The following is a 21,337-nucleotide window of genomic DNA, read 5'->3' on the forward strand; positions in this document are numbered from 1 at the left end:
CTGTGTGTTTGGGGGTATGTAGACATCCTTCCCCGGTTGGGTGGGCTCAGAAATCCTCACGGGATGGAGGGTGTTGGCACCCACATGGGGTCAGGGGGCGCTGGCACCCTCACGAGTTGGTGGGCACTGGCAACCTCAACCTCACGGGTTGGGAGGCACCGGCACCTTCACGGGTCAGGCGGCACGGGCACCCTCATGGGGTTGGGGGAACGCAACCCTCATGGGGTTGGTATCTGCAGCCACCCTCACAGTGTTGGGGGGCCCAGGCACACTCACGGTGTCAGAGGTGCTGGCATCGACGGGCGATGGCACCCTCATGGGGTCAGGGACTTCAGGCATTCTCACGGGTCAAGGGGCCCAGGCACCCTCAAGAGGTCGGGGTGCAGCCACCCGCACGGGGTTGGGTTCCGCAGCCACTCTCACGGCTCGGGGATGTAGACATCCTCACGAGTCGGGGGGTGCAGGCACATTCATGGGGTTGGGGGGCGCAGCCACCCTCACGGGATGGGGTCCGGAACCATCCACACGGGTCTCCACATGGGTCCAGGGGGCGCAGACACACGCACGGGTCTGGGGACGCAGGCACGGGTGGGGGAGCGGGCACAGGCTACTTGCCGGCGATCGGAAGGCCCCGCGGCAGCTCCAGTTGGGTCCTGCTCAGTCCTGGAGGGAAGCTTGGGAGAGGCTGAGGCCCCGGAGCTGCTCTGAGGGGAAAGGGGGCCATGGGGGTGCGGGAGGAGGAGCAGCCGGGACCGGGGAGCGCCCAACTGGATCAGCTGTGCGGGGACAGCGCGCTTTCGGGATCAGCGTGGGGCCCCTCGAGGAAGGGCTGGGTGTGAGAGGGGCAGTGTCTGGAGGACCTGAAAGGAGTCCCTGAGGGGTTTTCTGAAACGAGAACGTCTGGGGCTCATCTGGGAGGAGTCAGACAGGGGTCATGAACTGATGCAATTTCCCCCTGTTCTGGGCTCCGCGCCCACCTCCTGAGCCCTGGGGTCCGAGGGCCCCGGTGCAGGGGCGCCTTGGAGAAAGGGGTCCAGGGCACAGGCCGGAGAGCAGCCTCTGGGGTCCACTGACTAACTAGAATTCTGTGGCGGATGCCATGAGAGGGCTCCCAGAAAGCTGTGAGCGCACCCAAGGGAAATCGCCCCGCCCCTAGAGTGGGCGGTGACAGAGCTGCACAAGCAGCTCCCATTTTGACGCCTCCGAACAGGCAGAGACCTGAACGCGCCCCTCTTTGTTTCGTCTTTCTCACTGACCAATGGGCTTGAAGTCTTGAGACCACGCCCACCCAGCCTGGCCGAGTTCTGCCCAGAACCTGCGTCTCCTGGCTCAGTCACACATCCGTGAGGTAGTAGCCGGGAGCAATTCGCATTGGTTGCCGGGACCCTGGTGATGTGGACCCCCTCCCCCTGCCTCCTCCCCGCCCTGCGATGTCGGAAGAAACCAGACAGAGCAAACTGGCTGCGGCCAAGAAAAAGGTAAAACGTCGGGGTCGCGCCCCCCAGCCCAGTCCACCGCCCCTCTGACGGCCGGTCTACGGTCAGGGTTTCTGTGGCTCCTGAGACACTCGGGTAGAGCCCCTTGGCGCCCCTTGGCTTTCCCCACCCAAGTCCTCTCAGCCAGCCCCGCCCCTCAGCCCCCAGGCCCCGCACATGCTCGTTGCCCCCAGGTGACTTTGGGCCATTGGCTCCCAGGGCTCTTCGGCCCAGCTTCAGACCTCACCTCTCGCCTCCTGAAGCTGGACCTCCTTGGGGTCCGTGGGCTGCAGTCTCCAAGGACTTGGGTCCCGGCCCTCGCGCCCCTCCCCTGCGCAGAGCATAGGGAGGGCAGAGTGGAATGCACTGAGGCCAAGTCGCCCTCAGGACTGTCATTACCTCAAGCTCGGGCTTTGATTTCCCGGCCCAATCCCCTAAGAGGCCTCACCCCCATACTGCTTCCGCCTGCAAGGAGACTGGGGACTTGGGGATCCCTTTCCTCAGCTCGGACACTGACAGTGTGAGATGTGTCCAGTTCCCTGGGGAGCTGGAAGTGTGGGCAGTGTTTCTGGGTGACTGTGGGAAAACTGACTTGATTTTCCCCCAGGTTTCTACTCTGCAGAGACATTTTGGGGGGTGCACGAGTTCTCAGGCTCACATTCAATTTCCCTGATCCTGGGAGCAGAGAGTGCCCCACAGTCAGGGCTCTCTCGAGTGACAGCTGCATTACCTTCTGTGGAACAGACCTTAGAAGACTAAACTTTATAGCCTGAAGCCTCGCCAGGGGAGTTTTTGAAGCTGGGGTGAGGGGATTGCCACAGAGGAGCAAGGGAGCAGCTTGGTGAGGCCGCCCTGTGGCTTGGATAGGAACCTGTTGTGAGGTTATAATGGGCCCTATGCAGGAATAATGCCTGGGTTCTACTCTTTCTCCTTGGTTTCCAGGGCTACTTGGGGTGACCCTCGAAGTTCTGTGAGGTTCTGATATGGAAGAAAAGACCCATTGTCTTGTTTCCAAACCACACAAAGTACAATTCCTGATGACATAATGTTTAATCTTCTACCTCTACCTCTGGTTTTCCCACGGCAGCTGCTGATACTTGGCAGAACCACAGAAGTGAGAGTTAGAAACTGATTTTAAATTCCATTATTCCCTTTTATTAAAGCTTGTTGTCAGTTCTTCAGACATATACTGATTGTTCCAGCCCCTTGAAGGGTTGTTGTTGGCATAAAGTCAGATGGTAGACTTGAGAGTGTTTTGTGAACACTGTGAAGTAGGATGTGACCACAGGGGCTTAGAGCATTCCAGAGTCTTAACTGCTTTTCCTTTCCAGTTAAGAGAGTATCAGTGGAAGAACAGGCCTGGTGGTCCTGCAGGAGCAAAAAAGGAAAAAAAAAAAACTTAAAAATGTCAATATCCCTGAGACAACCACTTCTGGGGGTTGTCACTCAAACCGAGGATGTGAGTCTTGGCTGGCCAGGCTCCTGGGGGCTAGGGGGCTAAGGGACAATAGGGGGTTGGGGAGGTTGGGGATCCAGAGGACAATGAAGATGGTGGAAGGGAGTGTTAGATACTGGTCAAGAATTCTGGGTTTGAATGTTCCCTTTCCCTCTGCTAGGGATACAATTTAAGGCAAATTGTTTAAACTTTCTGGGTCTCTCTTTTCACATCTGTAAAATAGATAGGGCTAATATTTTACTTACAAAGTTTGAGAGTTTTTGCTGTTCTCATATTGATCCAAAATACAGGAACTTGTAACCATTCATAGTCGCTGGTATTTGCTACTTCCTCATCCCCGGCCTCAGGAAAAGCCAGGCCAATGAGAGCAGCCCCGACCATTGGGCTGTTCCCTTAGGAAGCCCCAGGCACTGGGATGTGGTCGTGGCTGTGGGTGACCTCAGAAAAGTCACATCCTCCCCTGGGCTTCAGTTTCAGGCGGTCAGATATTATTATATTTGAACAGTGTCTTCTAATTGTTCAGGTGTTGCCTCCCTTATTCAAGTGAACTCTTATGCAGAAGTCTGGTTTTAACATGGAGAATGAGGCTTGTGTCTGGGGAAGGGTCTGAGAGCCATGCTGGTCCGTGACTGCACTTTATGTGACTCTGGGGCCGGGGGACTTTTCCCTCTGTCAGTTGAGGCAGCAATGGCCAGTCTGAGAGGATGGCCTGGGGGACCACGGTGTGGATCTCTGCTCTTCCTCAGCCTCCATTTCATGACTGCACCTCTTCCTTACCCAACATCCTCACCTCTCTCTGAGCCATGTCTCTGTGTCTTCCCCACCCTTGTTTATCCCTTTTCACTGCCTCTACATTCAGGACATACTGAAGGTGCTGGTGTTCGACCTTAACCGTTCTGATGGGGTAGCGCTGCCCCATAGGACAAGTGGAAGGGGACGCAGTGCCGAGACCCCCTCTCTGGCTTGCTCTCTCTCAGGTATGCATGTCCCTGAGGTTTATCTCATTTGGGAGAGCCTCTGCCACTGGCTTGTTTTATGTTGCTGCCATTAACCTTTGGTCTGCTTATGTCTGCTTCCTCTCCTGCTTGGCTAATTGAATTTTTTCCATCCCCTCATGTCTTTTCTCATCTTGGAGAGCTTAAGGCACACCTCAAAGATTTGGTAATTTGGGAATAACTTTCAGAGCAGGTCTGTGGGGTTTTGGGGTTTTGAATGCCCAGTGCAGTTAAGACTAGGAGAGATTTGAAAAAATACAAATGCTGTTAAGTCTTGCCCTCTGGGCAAGTAGATCAGATGGAAGTTAATGATTTTTCAAATTTTGAATTTCATTTTAGTTTGGGAGTAGAGAAGGTAGAATTAAAAAAAAAATGAATTGACTTTATAATCACAAGGATAGAAGTTAGCTTTCCAGAGGGACTAACCAGCAAGGATGTGAGGCTACCCAGACAGACGAGTGGCTAGGACAATCTGTCTGCCCCTCGTCTCTTTGACACAAATCAGATGGGATGCTCAACCATGTTCACTGGGCCTGTGGATGGCAAAGGCATTGGCTGCACAGTGGTGGAAGTAGAAGAACAAAACAGGAGACACCGTGGGGGTGACAGAGTCCTCTGAGAGGGGCAGGGGAAAGACGGCAATAGGCCAGCTGTGTGGCTAAGTGAGGGAGGTGGGTTCCAAATGGACTTGCGGCTGGAGGAGTTGGCGTTTGAGGCCTGTGTGAAGATTAAAGGTGGGTAATATTCATCCAAGTGGTGAATGGGGGAGGCAGAGGAAGTGATGAGGTCATAGGTGGCATTGTGAGGTCATAGAACACCTTTCAGTGATTCAGAAAGCCTGGGAGTGGGGGAAGGGCAGGGCACAGGCACAAGGGGCTAGGTAGGCCATAACCTGAAGATGATGTTGGCATTTCCTGTCTAACTGCCCCAGGGCCTTCAGCCAAGCCAGTGTAGCAGGGCTGATCCAGATATGAGCCTGGGGAAAGGGACAGGTGGTTGATCAACCATCATGGCTGCTTCCACCCAGGTAGGTCTGGCCAGGGGCTGTGACTCACTCTATTGCCTCAGAGGAGACACCAAGTGACATAGTCTGGGCAGGGCACAGGCACAGAGAAGTCCTGACAACTGTGTATATGACTTATAGGAGCTCAGTTTACTTGAGTTATCACCATGTCTCCCTGGGTTCACATGAGCAGGAAGGTGGCATCAGGACCTGAAGCTAGGCATCAGACTCGGGCACTCTGAAGTGATATGTGGGCCTCTCATCTGGCATCCTGACTGCTAGACTAAGCTCTCACCCTAAGACTTAAAATTGTGATCTTGGTTGTGCACAAAATAATCATGGTACATAGATTCAATTTTTATTTACTTATTTATTTATTTGAAAAGCAGAGTTACAGAGAAGCAGAGACAGAGAGAAAGAGAAAGAGAGGGAGAGGGAGAAAGAGAGAGGGAGAAAGATGTGTTCATCCGCTGGTCCACTCTCCAAATGGCTGCACCAGCCAGAGCTAGGCTGATCTGAAGCCAGGAGCCTGGAGCTTCCTCCAGGTCTCCCACATGGGTGCAGGGGCCTAAGGACCTGGGCTGCCATCTGCTCCTTTCCCAGGCCATAGCAAAGAGCTGGATCAGAAGAGGAGCAGCTGAGATTTGAACTGGTGCCTATACGGGATGCTGGCACTGAAAGCGATTGCTTTACCTGCTAAACTACAGCACTGGCCGCAGTACCTATATTTAAAATTGCTCAGAGGATTTGGTGTTGTGGCACAGTGGGTTAAGCCACTTCCTATGACACTGGCATCCCATGTGAGTGCTTGAGTCCCAGCTGCTCCATTTCTGATCCACTTCCCCGCTAATGTGCCTGAGAAAGCAGCACAAGATAGCCCAAGTGCTTGGGCCCCTGAGACCACATGGGAGATCTGATTGGTGTTTCTGACTCTTGGGCTTTGGCTTGGCCTGGCCCAGTCTGGGCCATGGTGCCCATTTGAGGAGTGAACCAGAGGATGGAAGATTCTCTCTGAGTTCCCCTCTCTCTCTGACACTCTGCCTTTCCAATAAAAAAATAAATAAACCTAAAAAGTAAATGAAACTGCTCAGAGAAGTGTTCTCCCAACTCCCCTGTTGTTTCTGTGTCTAAAATAGAGCTCAGTGAAAACTAAGATGCTAGGAGGGACCTGGAGCCTGGGTCCACGGCTGGGGGTGCAGCCTCAGACGTTGTGAAGGCATGCCTGGCCCTCTGCAGCCACAGACGTTGTGAAGGCAACAGTGGGTTCTGAGGACAACAATCGCTGTGGGCAGTGGCTTCCAGGCCATGGTCATGGTATAACTGCAGACTCAGCATGCCTCATCCTCATCTGTAGGCTTTGCAGCCTGGACTCTAAGGAGGCAGCCGATTGTGGTTTTCGGAGGCCAGGGATGAAGGGTCCAGAGAGCAGGCAGCAAATCCCTGCCTCCACTCAGCTTCCCTGGCTGCTGTAACTTGTTCAGCCATCTTGGCTGTTTGTGGCTGTCTAGCCTGCTGACATGAGGTGGTCTCTAGAGCCAGATGCTTGGACCAAGATTTAGGCCTGAGCCTGGGGAGAAGCTGGATTGGGCTGGCTGCGGGAGGGGGTCCCACTGGGAGAAGAGGAGAGGCTTCTCCATGGCTCCAAGTACTAGATCCCCGCATTGTTTCCTAGCAGTTTTTCCTGGGGATGAGGTGCCATGATTGCCAGTATGCCAAGTCACAGGGCAGATGTCTTATCTGTGATTTTCTGGCTTATTTTTGGTAGAGTAGGTGTTTCTGGAGCTGCAAGATTGGGCTGAGATGTATGCCCATGAGGCGGCTGTGGTTGATTTTACCTCCAGAAAGCAGGGAGAGGCTTCTTGGGCAACATTTTTCCTTGAAAAGGCCTGCATTGGAGAAAAAAACAGCTGATGGTTGAGGCAGAGAGGAGGGCAGGGAGAAAGGGTGGAGAGCAGGAGAGAGGAGCAGCAGAGAGCTACCTTGAGGGAGCCCCGTCACCACCAGCAGCCTCAGCCCAGCAGGGGCCTAGAGTTAGGGTCACTGTGCAGCAGAGACTGGCTTTCTGGAAGACACAGCCATGCTCCCTGATGTGGGTGCCGGTTCCTTCTGCCTGCTGCAGCTGCTGGAGGTCAGAGCCCTCGCTGAGGTCCAGGGAGAACCAGGGCCTCGTGTCCATGGAGGTCATAGCCTCCTTCCTTTGAGCTTTGGCCACTTGAAAAGATGTCATGTGTCCCCAAGCCTGGGCAAGCCATTCCCACAACCCCTGTGGATCCCAGCATGTGTGACTGTCACTCTGACTGCTACAACGTCTGTCCTACCTGCCCTGTGCCCTTGTGTCCATGGCAGTGAGGCACCTCCTCTCCTGCATGGCCCCCTAGCCCCCTGCTCTGTTCTGACAGGTGCCCAAAGACCGCGCTGCTCCTGCACCACCCTCTGCTGATGCCACCGTGTTACTTGGCGGTGTAGCATCCCCTAGCACTAGTCTAACTAGCATGGTGCCAACTCAGGTTTGTGCCTCTGCCCTTGTGCGTGCTACCTCCTTATGCTTGCACCATCTCCCTTCCCAGAGGACGTGCCTGCTTTGCATTCTCTTCTCCTTTCTTCCCGCAGCTTGGTTCCCAGGGCCAGACACCCTTCCTGAGCACTGGGATGGGGGAGGCCAAGATGGGGTTTTCTCTTGAGGTTGTGGCAGTGGCAGGTTGCTGGAAAGCACTGGGCTCCTGCCACCCCTGGGTGGTTCTTACTGGAAATCAGGTGATCACTGTCTCTTTCTTCTCCCTCAGAACCATGATGCTGACCATGGCCCTGTCCTCATAGATGAGACCAAGTGAGTGTCTTCCTGTGTGGGCAGCAGTCCCTAAGCCGTGGGAGTGAGGGCCAGCCATGGCCTGAGGACCTCTTTTGCATCAAGCCCCTGCACTCCTGACCTCTGTGTGTCTGTCCCTAGGACTTTGCCATCCACAGAGAGCCTGCATCAACTTGATCAGCAGCTCAATGGTCTTGTGTCTGAGGTGCCCCAGAAACTGGGACTCAGAAAGGGAGGAGAGAGAGGAAAGTACAGAAATGGAGGCTGGGATTGCTGAGAGAGTGGGGAGATCCTGGGACAGACTGACCTGCTGGGCAGTGTTGGGCATGCTGGGTGACGGCTTCTTCTTGGAAGCCATGCAGATGGAGGACGTGGCCAGGAGAACGGTGACACTTTATCTTGGTGTAGGAAGCGTAGGAAGAGCAGCACATGGGAAGGGAGGGGGATAGTGATGAGACCCAGGAGAAGCTGGCATAGAGGGTCATGGGAGGAAGAGGCCAAGCTGGGCAGAGGAGTTTGCCAGGAGGTGGGGGAGGAGAGGCAGTCTGAGGGTAGGGACTTGGGAGTGGAGGGCATAGCATCTCCACAGGAGCTCTTGTCTCTTCTAGTCAATGTCCTACATCAATGGAGAGGGCCTCACATCTTCTAACATGAAGGATCTGGAGGTGAGTGGCTCTGCAGGCCAGGCCCCTCCCCTCTCCCAGCGGGTGCTGGGTGCCCCACTGCCAGCTGAGATAGCCCATGCCCCCCAGCACTAATGACTGCTCTCTCTACCTCTCCCCCAACCCTCCTGCAACTCCTGCTCTCTGCATGCACCTCAGAGCTGGTACCAAGAGCTGGCAGTAGCCCTGGGCTCCAGCTATCTAATAAACTCAGTAACACCATAGAGGAATTGGTAAGAGCCCAGTGGGGTCCCCTGATTCCATGCTGCCCACCCTGGGCTTCCATTTCTCCACTGGGCTCTAAAGAAAGGGGCTGGGGGCCCTGCTGCGAGGGAGAGTATGGTACTGGGTGGGCCAGGTCTCAGCTGGAGGGACCCCAGAGCATGGAGCATGCAGCATGGCTCTTGTTCTGTCACTGCCCTCTCTGCCTCCTCTCTCTCCAGGCACCCCTGCTTGTATCCTGGCCACACAGCCCTGGGATTGTGGCCTCTTGTTCAGCCCTGGCCATGAGCCTTGTGTCCCTGCCCTGACTCAGGCCCTGACCTGAGCTTTGAGTTTGGACAAGCACCTCTCTGCCCTGGGCTTGAGTTTCCCAAGGAGGTGGAAATGACGGTTGTCAAAGATCTATTTTAGCTTTAAGAATCCAAGATTTCCAGGCTCTCTGGGACATAAACTTCAGGGAGAGAAGGGGTTTTACCTGTGCTTTTCATTCCTGTATCCCTGCTGTTAAGAGCAGCCCCAACCCCTATGTAGCATGTGCTGAGCTGTCGAACGATGAGCGCACCCCTGTAAATCCAAACCTAGTGGAAGGCCCATCTTCAGATGCAGTTCCATAGCTATGAGCAAAAACCAGCAAAGACTCACATGCTCTTTCCTTGGGAGCCTTGGACAGGTCCTGTCCTCACAGGGTCTGAGAACATGCCAATCCTGCCCTGGCTCCCTGCCCACCCGCTCTTTCTCTGGGAGTGGAGTCGAGGGGACATCCTTAGTCACCTTCCTTTCTTTGACTATCCCCACAGAAACAACAGAAGCAAGAAGTTCTGGATAAAGTGGAAAAAGTAATGTGACTTCTATGTCTGCTCATTGCATGGCTGCTGGGTCTGCACCCCACTCCCTCCCCCTCCAGGGTCCCTGAGATCTGATCTCATCAGTGGGCCCATCCAGGACCATGGTGGCATTCCAGGAACGTGTCCTTTGCCATGCCATCTGTGCCTCCCCCAGTAAGGCAGATTTCCTTTCTCTTCCTATAGCAAAAGAAAGAATGTCAGCAAAAGTTGGCCAAGGAACAGGGGGTTTAAGAGAACAACTCCAGGTGAGTGACTGGTGTGGTGGCCCCTCGAGTCCCCCAGGACAACAGTCCTTTCTCTCACTCTGAGCACTTGTTTGGCTTCCTCCTAAAGGTTCACATTTAAACCATTGGGATTCTTGTGTCTGAGAAGGCAGATTTACAGTCAGTCCTGGCTCACACCCAACAGGCAGCCAGGCAAAAAGCAGGTGGGACTGAGCACCTCCCTCCTTCAGCCAGGCAACTGGCAGGCCTCTAGGGGAGGCCTCAGGGCTCCATCTCAACCCCTCTGATTCCAGGAGAGTCTGAGGACCTTGTGAATTGCCTGAGACTACCCACCAGCATGTTGGAGAGCAGGAGTGGACTTTGTCTGTCGTCTCCACGCAGCAGAAGCAGGTGGACAGGGTGAGCCACTAGCAGCCTGGCTTCCCCAAGCACGGAGTGAGTGGAAAGGTGCCTTCTGCAGCCTGGAGTGGCCCAGATGCAGTCCAAGCCATTTCATGTGGCTTTCATTGGTGAAAAAGAACCTGGGACTGAGATGGGTGGTGAGTGCGGGTGGCTGTGCAGTGAGCACTGGAGACCAAGTGCTGAGAGAAGGGGGTGCTTGGGCTGTGAAGGCACAGAAGAACATGCCAGTTATCATCCATGGAGGGGGCTGTTTAGGATAGGAAAGGGTCCATAAACCCCAGGGAGAGGAACACGGTGGCTGGGAGTCATTTGACCTCTGTTCTTGCTGAGTTGTAGACTGTGTGAATGCTGCACCGTCCCTTCAACAAGTGAACAGAAGATTCAAACACAAACTTGATTTCCCTCCATGTCTGTGCCCTCCTCCCTAGGGGCAAAAATGGGCCCAGAGGATTCAACCAGGATGTTCAGATCTCAGACAAGCACTGCATTTTGTTCTGTTTTGTGTCACTCGGCAAAGAGGAGGGCATAGTCACTGCCTCCTAGGGTGGCTGTGAGAATAAAACAGGGCTGTTAGCCTGGTGCCAGGTGGAGCACTGGGAAAGGTTTACACAGTGATGCTGGTAACAGCATTGTTGTTTCTGTGGGGAGAGTCAAAGAAAGGAAGGTGACTACGGATGTCCCCTCTATTCCACTCCCAGAGCAAGAGGGGGTGGGCAGGGAGCCAGGGCAGGATTGGCATGTTCTCAGACCTGTGGGGACAGGACACTGTCCAGAGACAGTGCTGCCCACTGTCTGAGCCTCTGCTAGCCAGAGGAAGTCAGAGCTCCTTCCCTTCCTCTTCTGCCCTTACGAAGCTCTTAGAAAAACCAACGGGACCTTGGGCTTGGCAGTGCCTTGACAGAGAGTGAGGGTGTGCAAGTGTGGCTGTGGCATGGTTCCTGTAGCCACTGTGACCAGAACCCCAGCTCTACTGTGGTCCTGCCAAGTCCTGAAGTAGCTTTTCTGTGTTTGCAGCACAACAAAGAGCGAGATGCTCTCAAACTGGAGTTATACAAGAACAAGTAAGAAGGAGAAGGTCGGGGGAGGAGTCTGGGGGACCTTAGTACGGGTGATGAGGGGAGGGGTGCTGGGGAGCATGAGGAGGAAGTGTCTATATAGGCTGGGAAGTGTGCAGAGCCAGCTCTGGTGCCAGCTGTGCCACCAGCTCATGCGATGGCCTCAGGCAGCTCAGGTTCTCTCTCGGGCCTGCCACGTGAGTGACCTGATTGTTGGGGACCCCTCCAACACCAAGGTTCTTGGGAGGTGCAATAAGAAGGTGAGTTGGTCACCAAAGTTGTCCTCTCTGTTTGCTCATTCCTCTTGCTGCCACCTGTCACTATAGCAAAAACAATGAGGACCTGAAGCAGCAGAACTCTGAGTTCCAAGAGAGGCTTCAAGTCCTCGTGATAGAGAAGACCCTGCAGCTGGGGATGGAGGACCTGCAGAAGAAGCTGGAAATGTCTGAGCTGTTGCTGCAACAAGTAAGAGGCTGCAGCCCATGAAACCCTAGCCCTAGCCTGCTGGGGCCACCATCCCCAGGGACTATCAGGGAGGACCTCAGCCAAGAGCTGGAAATTCTGAATCCTTATTCTGGCCCTGCCATAGTCCTCACAAAATTGCTAGAATTCTGCACAGAGAGCCCCTGCCTAGACCTACAAAATCAGAATCACAGTGATACAGCTTTTCAAAAAATTTTATTTAAGCATCTCAGTTTACATTAGAAAGGCAAAGTCAGACAGAGATGGAGGGAGATCTTCCATCTGCTAGTTCATCTCCCAAATGCCTGCTACAGCCAGGGCTGGGTCAGGTGGAAGCCAGGAGCTTGAAACTCAATCCAGACCTCCTGTGTGGGTGTCAGGAACCCAGGAGGCTGTCACCTGCTGCTTCCTAAGTTGCACAGTAGCAGGAAGCTGGGTGGGAAGTGCAGTAGCACTGACTGGAGCCAGGCACTCTGCTATGGCATGCAGGCATGCCTAGTAGCACCTACACACTGCACCACACACACACCCAAACCATTGTTTTATCCATGCCATTGGTACAGCTTCCCCATGAGCCTGTTTGCTTCATCTGGGAGCCCTAGCCAACACTTTACCTTCTCTGTGACCCTGAGTCCTGTGTTGGCTGTGGGAGCTCTCCAGTTCTCAACTTGTCCTCCCCATTCAGTTCTCTAGTGAGTCTGGTGTTTCTGATGGTAAGCAGCAGCTTCAGCAGGTAATGGAAGAGCGGGCCCTGCTGGAGAAACATGTGCAACAGGTGAGGCTTGGCAGGAGGAGGGGGGCTGTGTGAGGACTAGAGCCCAGGAGACCAGGAGGTGAGGATCCATGACGCTTCCTCCAAACTTCTGCGTCCATTCTTGAAGCTTCTGGAGACACAGAGATGACTGTGGATGGACAGGGACCAGTATGCAGAGGGCCTGGAGGAAGAGCGTGCCATGTGGCAAGAGAAGATGCAGCAGATGTCTGCCAAGGTGAGGCAGACCCCCATGGACAGCTCACTTGATCTTTCTGGGTGTCTGTAAATGGGCACATCAAGTGCACCTGTTGTGGACTGCAGCCAGAGGTGGCTGCATGTTTGAGTTTTGGGGGCAGCATCGGTGCAGAGGGAGGCGGTGGCCCCTGCTCATGGCTCTTTTCACTGTGCTCTGGGCAGCTCTGCACACTGAAGGAGGAGAAGGAGTGCAGCCTGAGTCATGTGCTGGAGCTGGAGACCACCTTGGCTGAGCTCAAGAGCCAGATAGTAAGCAGGGGCAGAGGTGGCCTGGGAGCAGGATGGGTGTCAGTTGCCCTGGCGAGGGGTATTGTGGCAGAGGGAAGCAGGTCTGCACCAGGGGATGGCGAGTCTTGTCATCTCTCTGAGCCTCGGTGACCTCATCTGTAAATAGGGGTGGCGTACCCTCTGTCCATCATGTATGGTCAAGCACTCTGTGAAAGTGGCTTGGAAGGGTAATGATCATCTGAATATGGAAAGTTGTTAGCCAAGAAGCCAGCACCAAGGTGGGGGCAAGCAGTTTGCCTGAGGAGCTAAGGACCAAGGCAGGAGCTTTTTGAAAACCCAGAGGCTGGGGCCCCTGATGGCTGCTTCCCTTCTCAACTGAGCCTCCCACCCTGGAGTCCCCAGCACCCCCCACAGGGCCATTGGAGGCAGAACAACAGCTGCAGGCAGAGGCTGAGAAGCTGCAGAAGGAGCTGGAGAGCCTGGCCAGACAGCTGCAGGCCCAGATGCAGGGCAGTGAAGGCCTGAGTCACCTGAACCAGCAGCAGGAACAGTGGCTGCTGCAGCTGGAGCAGGAGGCAGAGCCATGGGGCAACCAGGCCGAGGAGCGCAAGCAGATCCTGGCGCGCATGCAGAGCAACCTCGTGACCATCAACTGTGCAATCCTGCAGAACCGGGAGCTCAAGGAGCAGCTGGCTGAGCTGCAGGATGGCTTTGTGAGACTGGTTTGTTCAGCCTCCCTGGGCAAGGCCTTTTGGTACAAAACACTTCCCTCTGGGCCTTCATTTCCCCCGCTTTCAAAGGGGATGGTGCAGACCTAGGAAGGCTCCCTGTGAGCCAGGGCCCTGCCAAATGTCTGTTGGAGGGGAGGGGCTGAGTTTCCAGCCCTCCTGACACTGTGGGAGGTGGGCACCCAGTTCTGGGATCCGGATCCAGCAGCTTTGGGTGGCAGCGGATTGCTTCTCTCTGTGAGGAGCAATGACAACATGGAGCTCACCAGCTCACTGCAGGCGGAGAAGCACTTCAAGAACGAGCTGGCCAAGAAACTTGGCTAGCTGCATGAGAAGCTGGGAGAGCTGAAGGAAATGGTAATGCTCAGCTTGACTGCAAAGGACTGGGCCATGGGTACAAGTCTCTGGGAAGAGCAGTGCTAGGCCCAGGAGGGAGGCTTCTCTAGTCTGGAGTGACAGGTGAGCTTCATGTTGACTGTCCTGTGTCTCTTAGAGCTGGTAGCCCTGGGCTCCTCCCAGGTCTGGACATCATTGTCCCAGGAGAGGCATGTCACCCAGCTCTACTGGTCACTACACAAAGGCTACCCTTTGATAATCCTCAGATTCCTGACAAAGGAACCTAGCAGTGTTTCCCTTATACAGGTATTGAAGATTAGCTGAGATTGTGCATGTAAAGTATTAGACACGAGTGTGCCCTAAAGATGATGCCTTCTGTCTAGCGTGTCACCTCAAGTTAAAGTGATGGGAAAGAAGGGGATGAGGTGTGAGGCTGGGTGCAGGAGACATGGGTCTGTGCCACCCCCTGCAACCAATGTAATCAGTTAGCAAATGCACACCTGCCCTCATGCTCCTCCCACCCCCCTTGTGTCTCCCTGCAGATGGAGCTGAAGAGCCAGGAGGCTCAGAGTCTGCAACAGCAGCACGACCAGTACCTGTTCCACCTCAGCAGTATGAGGCGACCTACCAGCAGCATGTGGCTGCCTACTAACAGCTGAGCTCTGAGAAGGAGGCACTACACAAGCAGATTCTGCTGCAGATGCAGCTCATGGACCAGCTGCAGTGTGAGGAGGTGCAGGGCAAGGTGGCGGTCCAGGTGGCTCGCCCAGAGCTGCAGGAGACCCAGGAGAGGGGCTGGCGAGCATGGGGCGGGGTCTCTGAGTGGGAGGACTTTGCCACCTGTGTGCCTTCTCACTCTTCCTGGCCCCTAGGAGCACCTGGAAGCTGCCGCCCAGCAAAACCAGCAGCTGCAAGTTCAGCTGAACCTCCTGGCCCTCCCTGGAGAGGGTGAGTGAGGCTCCCATGGGAGAGGACACAGCTGTAGGGGGAGGAGGGGGCCTTGGCAGCACAGCATTGAGTTCAGAGAGACTCTGAGGATGGCTGAGCCCTCTCCTCAGGGCAGTCGCTGCCCTGGGTCTCCCAGGGAGCCTGGGCATTGAGGGGAGCCCTGAGCTTTCCTCCCTCCTTCACTGGATCATTTGGGATCCCTCTGGCTGTGCCCTCAGGAGATGGGGAAGAGGAGGAAGAAATTCCTCAGGCCAAATTGCCTGTCCCGGAATACCTGGAGAGCCAAGAGGCCGTGGTAAGCCAGGCTGTGCTATGTGCCCTCTCCATCCCACCTTTGCCTGCCTCCCTCCGTGATCCATTCTTATATCTTGATCCCCCCTACTTTGTTTTTTCTTGTCCTCACACCTAACCTGGGAGCCAGTGGTCAGATACCAATCCACCCAGGAACAGCTGGTGCACCTGCACACACGAACTCATTCACCTTTTGCCCTTAGGTGATGTTCTTTACTTCAGCTCTTGCCTGAGCCGAGGAAGAACAGGCCCAACTCTGCAGGCAGTTGAGGGAGCAGAAGGCTCGCTTGCCGGTGCCTGGCTCTCCTTGCCGTGCCATCACAGGGGGAGCCTGAGACCTCAGCCTCTGGGACTGGGGGTGACTCTGTTTCTGGGGAGACCCACCAGGCCCTCAAGAGGGACATCGAGAAGCTTCAGGTGAGGGGTTCTCTCCCACCATGGGCCAGGAAGGGTGGGGGTGGGGCCAGTGACTGCTGAGCCCTGATCCCATCATTGTGGCTCCAGATCTGCTTTCTGGAGGTGATGGGGGAGAAAGCAGAGCTCCGAAAGCAGGTAGAGGAGCTAGAACATCGCTGCATCCAGCTCTCTGGAGAGATGGACACCATCGGTGAGCCGGGAGCTGAGGGCCCTGGCAGAGGGAGGAGCTGCATGGGGGTCAGGTGTGCCCCACCTCTGAGCGCTACTCCACCACCCCCTCTTTGCAGGAGAGTACATTGCCTTCTACCAAAACCAGAGGGCAGTGCTGACGGAGTGGCACTGTGATGGAGTACACCAGCTGGCTGGCCCAGGACAGGAGGACGTGAAGATAGGGGCCCTGGACCCTGCTGCCTCTTGGGGCAGGGGACAAGGACAAGGGCAGGGGTGCTGAGCACCTCTCCTTCCAGATCAAACTCCTGCAGCTGCAGGAACTGGTGCTGTAGCTTATCGGTGAGCTCAGTGAGTGGCAGGGCCGAGTCCTGACTGCTACCCCAGACTGCACTGACCATCCTGCTCCTGGGTCCCCAGCCCTCCAGGATGCTGCTGACCTGCAGGCTGGTGAGGAGAGTGCCCTGGGCACAGGGAGGGCAGACTGGAGCAGAGGAGCTGGCAGCTTGCTCAGAGCCCTCCATCTATCCAAAGATCTTCGCAAGGTGAGCCTCGCTGACACCATGGAGCCTGGGTGAGGAGAGGCTGGGGAGGGTTTGTCCACCCAGAACCCTACTGCACAGCAAGTCAGGAAGCTGCTGCAGGAGATCCAGCACCCCCAGGAGCGCCCAGGCTTGGGCAACAACACCTGCATCCCCTTCTTCTACTGGGCTGATGAGCATAATGATGTTAAGATCATGATCGTTTAACACCAGATGCTGTCAGCCTGGAGAGCCCCAACCCAATCCTTGCTACTCCACCCCTGCTAGTCACCCTATCCCCTGCCATTCCTTCCCAGTTCCCTTCCCTCCTTAGATAGAACCCATGATGGGGAAAGGCCTCTTGAGGCTGCCTCTCTGGAGGACCCCCAGGGGCTCCTGGGGCCTCCTCATTTCCAGCTCCATCCTCAGAGGCCGTAACCAACATAGGCAGCATTTGTGTGGCCCCCAGAACAGCCGAGACCAAGGGGTGCTCATCTCCCTGGGCAAGTCAGCAAGGTAGTTTTTAGTGCCCCTCTTGGGACTGTCAGCCTGGCAAGGGCATAATCTGGTTGGGAACATCATGTGGGGGCATCAGCAGGCACAGACATGAGCAGGCAAGAGCCATGACCTGGCAGGGACATCTCCAGTGCAGGACAGCATCAGGTGAGTGTCATTTCCAAGCCACAGGCATCTGTGGGCAAGGCCATCTTCAGCCCAGGGTCATCTTCAGGCCAGGGCCATCTGTGGGCGAGGGCATCTGGGCACAAAAGGCATCTTCAGGCAATGGTCATCACTAGGCAGGGACACCTGGGCAAGGGTCACTCTGGGCCAGGGGCATCAGTGGTTGAGGGTCATCTCTGGGTGGGGGTCACTTCTGGACCAGGGGCATCTTTGGGTGAGGTCATCACTGGGCAAGGGTCACTTCTGGGAAAGGAGAATCTTTGGGTGAGGGTCATCTCTGGGTGGGGGCATCTGGGTGAGGAGGGCATATTTGGGCAAGCATCATCTTTGGGCAAGGGCATCTTCGATGAAGGCATCTCCAGGCCCAGGGAGATTTGGGGCAATAGTGTCTGGACAAGGGCATCTTCAGGCAAAGGCAGCCTGGGTGAGGTTCACTTTGGGCCACAGGGAATCATGGGTGAGGGCTTCTAGGCAAGGAGGGCATCTGGGTAAGGGTCATCTCTGGGCAGGGGCATCTAGTCAAGGGTCACTTCTGGGGCCAGGGCATCGCTGGGCAAGTGTCACTTCTGAGGTAGGGGCATTTTCACACGAGGTCATTTTCAGGTGAAGGCATCTGGGTGAGGAGGGCATTTGGGTGAGGTTCATCTTTGGGCAGGGGCATCGCTGGGCAAGGTCACTTCCAGGCCAGGGGCATCATGGGTAAGGGTCACTCTGGGCAAGGGTCATCTTTGGGCAGGTAAATTTCAGGCAAGGGCATCAGGGTGAGGAGGGCATCTGGGTGAGGGTCACTGCTGGGCAGGGCAATGATGCCAGACAATGGCATCACTGGGCAAGAGTCACTTCCAGGGCAGGGGCATCATGGGCAAGGGTCACTCTGCACCAGGGGCATCTTCAGATAAGGTAAATTTCAGGCAAGGGCATCAGGGTGAGGAGGGCATCTGGGTGAGGGTCACTGCTGGGCAGGGGCATCGCTGGGCATGGGTCACTTCCGGGGCAGGGGCATCATGGGCAAGAGTCACTTCTGGGCCAAGGGCATCTTCGGGTGAGGTCATTTTCAGGTGAGGGCATCTGGGTGAGGGTCATTGCTGACAGGAACACCTGGGCAAGGACATCTTGGGCAATGGTCACTTCTGGGCCAGAGGCATCATGGGTAAGGGTATATGGGCGAGGAGGGCATCATAGGGTGAGGGTCCTCTCTGGGTGGGAGCAATCCGGGGTAAAAGGGTATCCTATGCTGAAGGTCACTCCAGGCAGGGCACCCAGGGCATGAGGACATCATTGGGTGAGGGTCATCTCTGGGCAGAGGTATCTGGGTGAGGGTCATCTTTGGCCAAGGGTCACTTATGGGCCAGGGCATCTCTGGGTGAGGAGGGCATCTTTGGATGAGGATCTTCCTTGGGTGAGGGTCATCTCTGGGCAGAGGTATCTGGGTGAGGGTCATCTCTGGGCAAGGACAGTCCCTTATTCAGGGAGGCTCCCAGTCCCCGAATGGCAGGGTGGCCTGGGCAAGCTGAGGCTAACTGGAGGCCAGGTGCTTAGCACAGGTGGCACTCATGGTAGGCCAGGCCTGGGTCAGCTCTTCACTCTGTGTCTGTGCCCCCTGGCAGGCCAGCTGGGAGGCACAGTCAACAGCCCTCAAAACGTCAGCTGGGGCAGTCGATGCAAGGGTGCCTGTTCTCTTACTGAGAGGCACACCAGCCAGACAGGGCAGTAGGCAGCATTCTGTCAGGTCCTATGACAGTTGGGGCTAACGGTAGGCCTGATGAGGGGAAACAGCTGCTGCCAGTGGGCTTCCCCCACCCCCACCCCCATGTACATATTGTACTTGTGTAACATTTTGTATATTCTGGGGGTAGGGCCACCCCCTGTATCATAGCTGAGGCTGGAGCTTGCAAATAAGAAGGAGATCTTAATTATTTGGAGCTGGGAAACTTATTTATTGATAGTCTGTGGCCCAGGAAAGAGGTGGAGACAGGGTTGTGGCACCCTGCTGATGTGGCTCCTGTTATTCTTTTATCTTGAAATAAACAGATTGAGCCATATTGCTTGGCCCCGTGTGTGGCAGTTTTGTCGCAGGGCCCAGGGTCTTCTGTGCTGCAGGTGGGCACTGCACAGGGCAGCAGGGCCTGCCAGCAGCAGGCAGCCTGCTGTGCTGTGCTGAGCTTCCAGTGGGATGAAGAGGCATCTTCCAGGCTAGTCTTCTTACACTGCGACTCCAGGGGCACTGCCACAGGGGCTGCAAGGGACAATTCTGCCCTGTGGCACACAGGCTCTGAGCTAATGGTGGAGGGATGCAGGGAATGCCACGTGCCAGCATCCAAGGGTGCTAACTTCCAGCACTAGCCCACCCTAACCTGTCCATGCCTTTACAGTGCAAGCCTGCAGCTCCACAACCCGCCTCCAGGCTGAGTTTCTGGTCCTCCCCCTGGTGGTCAGAGCAGGATTCAGAGGACTGAGAACTAGGAAACTTCCAGACACTTCCCAAGCCATCTAGGAAAGGAAGGGGCCTTTGTCCCCACACCTTGCACAGCACCCTTTCCCACACAGCACCCTGAGGGGGAAACCTTGAAACCTCCTCTCCCCCAGAGCACCACAGAGGACACAAGCCAGCACGGGACACAGTGTTCCTGTTGTGTGGAAATGGGCTTTATTCTCAGCCAAGAGACAGCAGGACTGGTGGTGATGGTCAGGGAATCACACAGCTGCCACTACAGCACCCCATGCCAGGCAGGGAGGGGCCAGGGAACAGGGCTGGCTGTCCACAGGCTGGGCAGGACAGGGCAGCTCACAGGAAGTGGCACACACTGGAGTGGTAGGTCAGGGTGGTAGCATCCCTTGTAACTGAGCCATAAGACTCTACAAGGACAGTATGGTGACTGTATATATATACATATATATACATATACATATGTATATATATATGTATATATATACATATGTATATGTGTGTGTATGTATGTGTATTTATAGATATTTATAGAACAGGACAGGAGCAGGACCACAGAGGGGCACAAATTTTCACCAACGTCATGCTTGGAGGTGTCAGCTCACCACACAACAGAAAGTCACAGATGAAGGGAGTCACAGAACAGCTGTCTGGGCAGGCTTGGAAAGGGAGGTCTCCGAGGAAGAGGAAGGATCTGGTTAGAGGTCGAAGGGGGACCTGGGGCTCTCAGGACAGGATAGACTTGCCTAACTCAATCAGCTGGCAGTGGGAGAGAAAGCAGAGAGAATAGCGGAGAGAGAGGAGGGAGACAGGTGGTAAGGCAAGAGCAGCCAGGCCATGGCACTGGTGGGCAGGGTGGGGGCAGGAAGCAGCAGCAGGTGGGCATGTGGGTGAGCTTTCTGGAAAAGGACATGGACAGGAAGGGAAAGGAGGATGGGAGGAGGAGCTGGAGTGGGTGACCAGAGCTTCCGGAGAGTCAGGCTGGAGGCTGGAGAGGGCCTCCCCTGCCACTCACGCCACTTCTCACACACCACTCAGGCAGCACACCCACAGTCCTGACACTGCCTGTTCCTCTCAGGCTTCCCTCCTCCCTGATGGCCCTGCCTTTGGACCCACTGGCCAGGGCCAGCACTAGCCTTGGGACACCCACATGGCAGCCAGCAGGCCTGATGGAGAAAGACAGGAAGAACACTGCTTGAACCAGGAGTGCGGAGCCAAAAAGGATGGCTGGAAGGGGCACTGGAGGCCCCTCTGGGTGCTCAAAAATCCCAGGAGTCCTCTGAAGGGACTGAGGAGGCAGGGTGGGCAGGCGGCCAGATGCCAGTGGCCACAGACTCATAAATCTAAGAGGGGAGCCTCTGCTGGTCAGGGGGCTGCAGTTCGTATAGGTGAGGCTGGGCGCTTCCTGCTGAGGAAAGCCAAAGATGTCTTCTCCATGGGCAATGTATTGGGAAAATTATCCCAAGACTCACATGGAATTTCAAGGGATATTAGCTAAATGGCTAAAGCAACCCTGAACAGAGAAACATAAATTAAGGAGACTCACACTTCCCCATTTCAAATCTTAACACTAAACAATGGAAATCAAAGAAAGGAAGACACTGAATTGAATTGAGAGTACAGAAATGAAACCACACTTCTACAGTGAACTGTTTTTTGACAATTAGCCAATGCATTAAGACAGAGAAAGTGTGGTATCTTCACAGCGGACACCTGGCCTGGTGCCTGTGGCATCAGCTGAGACATCTGTGTCCCACATTGGGATGCCTGGGTTTGATGCCCACCTCTTGCTCCCAAATCCAGCTTCATGCTAACGCAGAGCCTGGGGGCAGAGGTAATGGAAAAAGGGCTTGGGTGCTTGTCATCCAGTCAGGAAACCCAGAATATTCCCCCTGGCTCCCACTTCAGCACCCCCACATCCCAGCAAGTACTTGGGAAGTGAACCAGAAAATGAGAG

General features: G+C 55.3%; 1 pseudogene; it reads left to right on the forward strand.

Moving 5' to 3' along the window:
• Positions 1-220: 220 nt before the first annotated feature.
• On the forward strand, positions 221-16,481 carry LOC133754067 (golgin subfamily A member 2-like; annotated as a pseudogene).
• Positions 16,482-21,337: the final 4,856 nt, after the last annotated feature.

Source organism: Lepus europaeus, chromosome Y, assembly GCF_033115175.1.
Source record: "Lepus europaeus isolate LE1 chromosome Y, mLepTim1.pri, whole genome shotgun sequence".
NCBI lineage: Eukaryota > Metazoa > Chordata > Mammalia > Lagomorpha > Leporidae > Lepus > Lepus europaeus.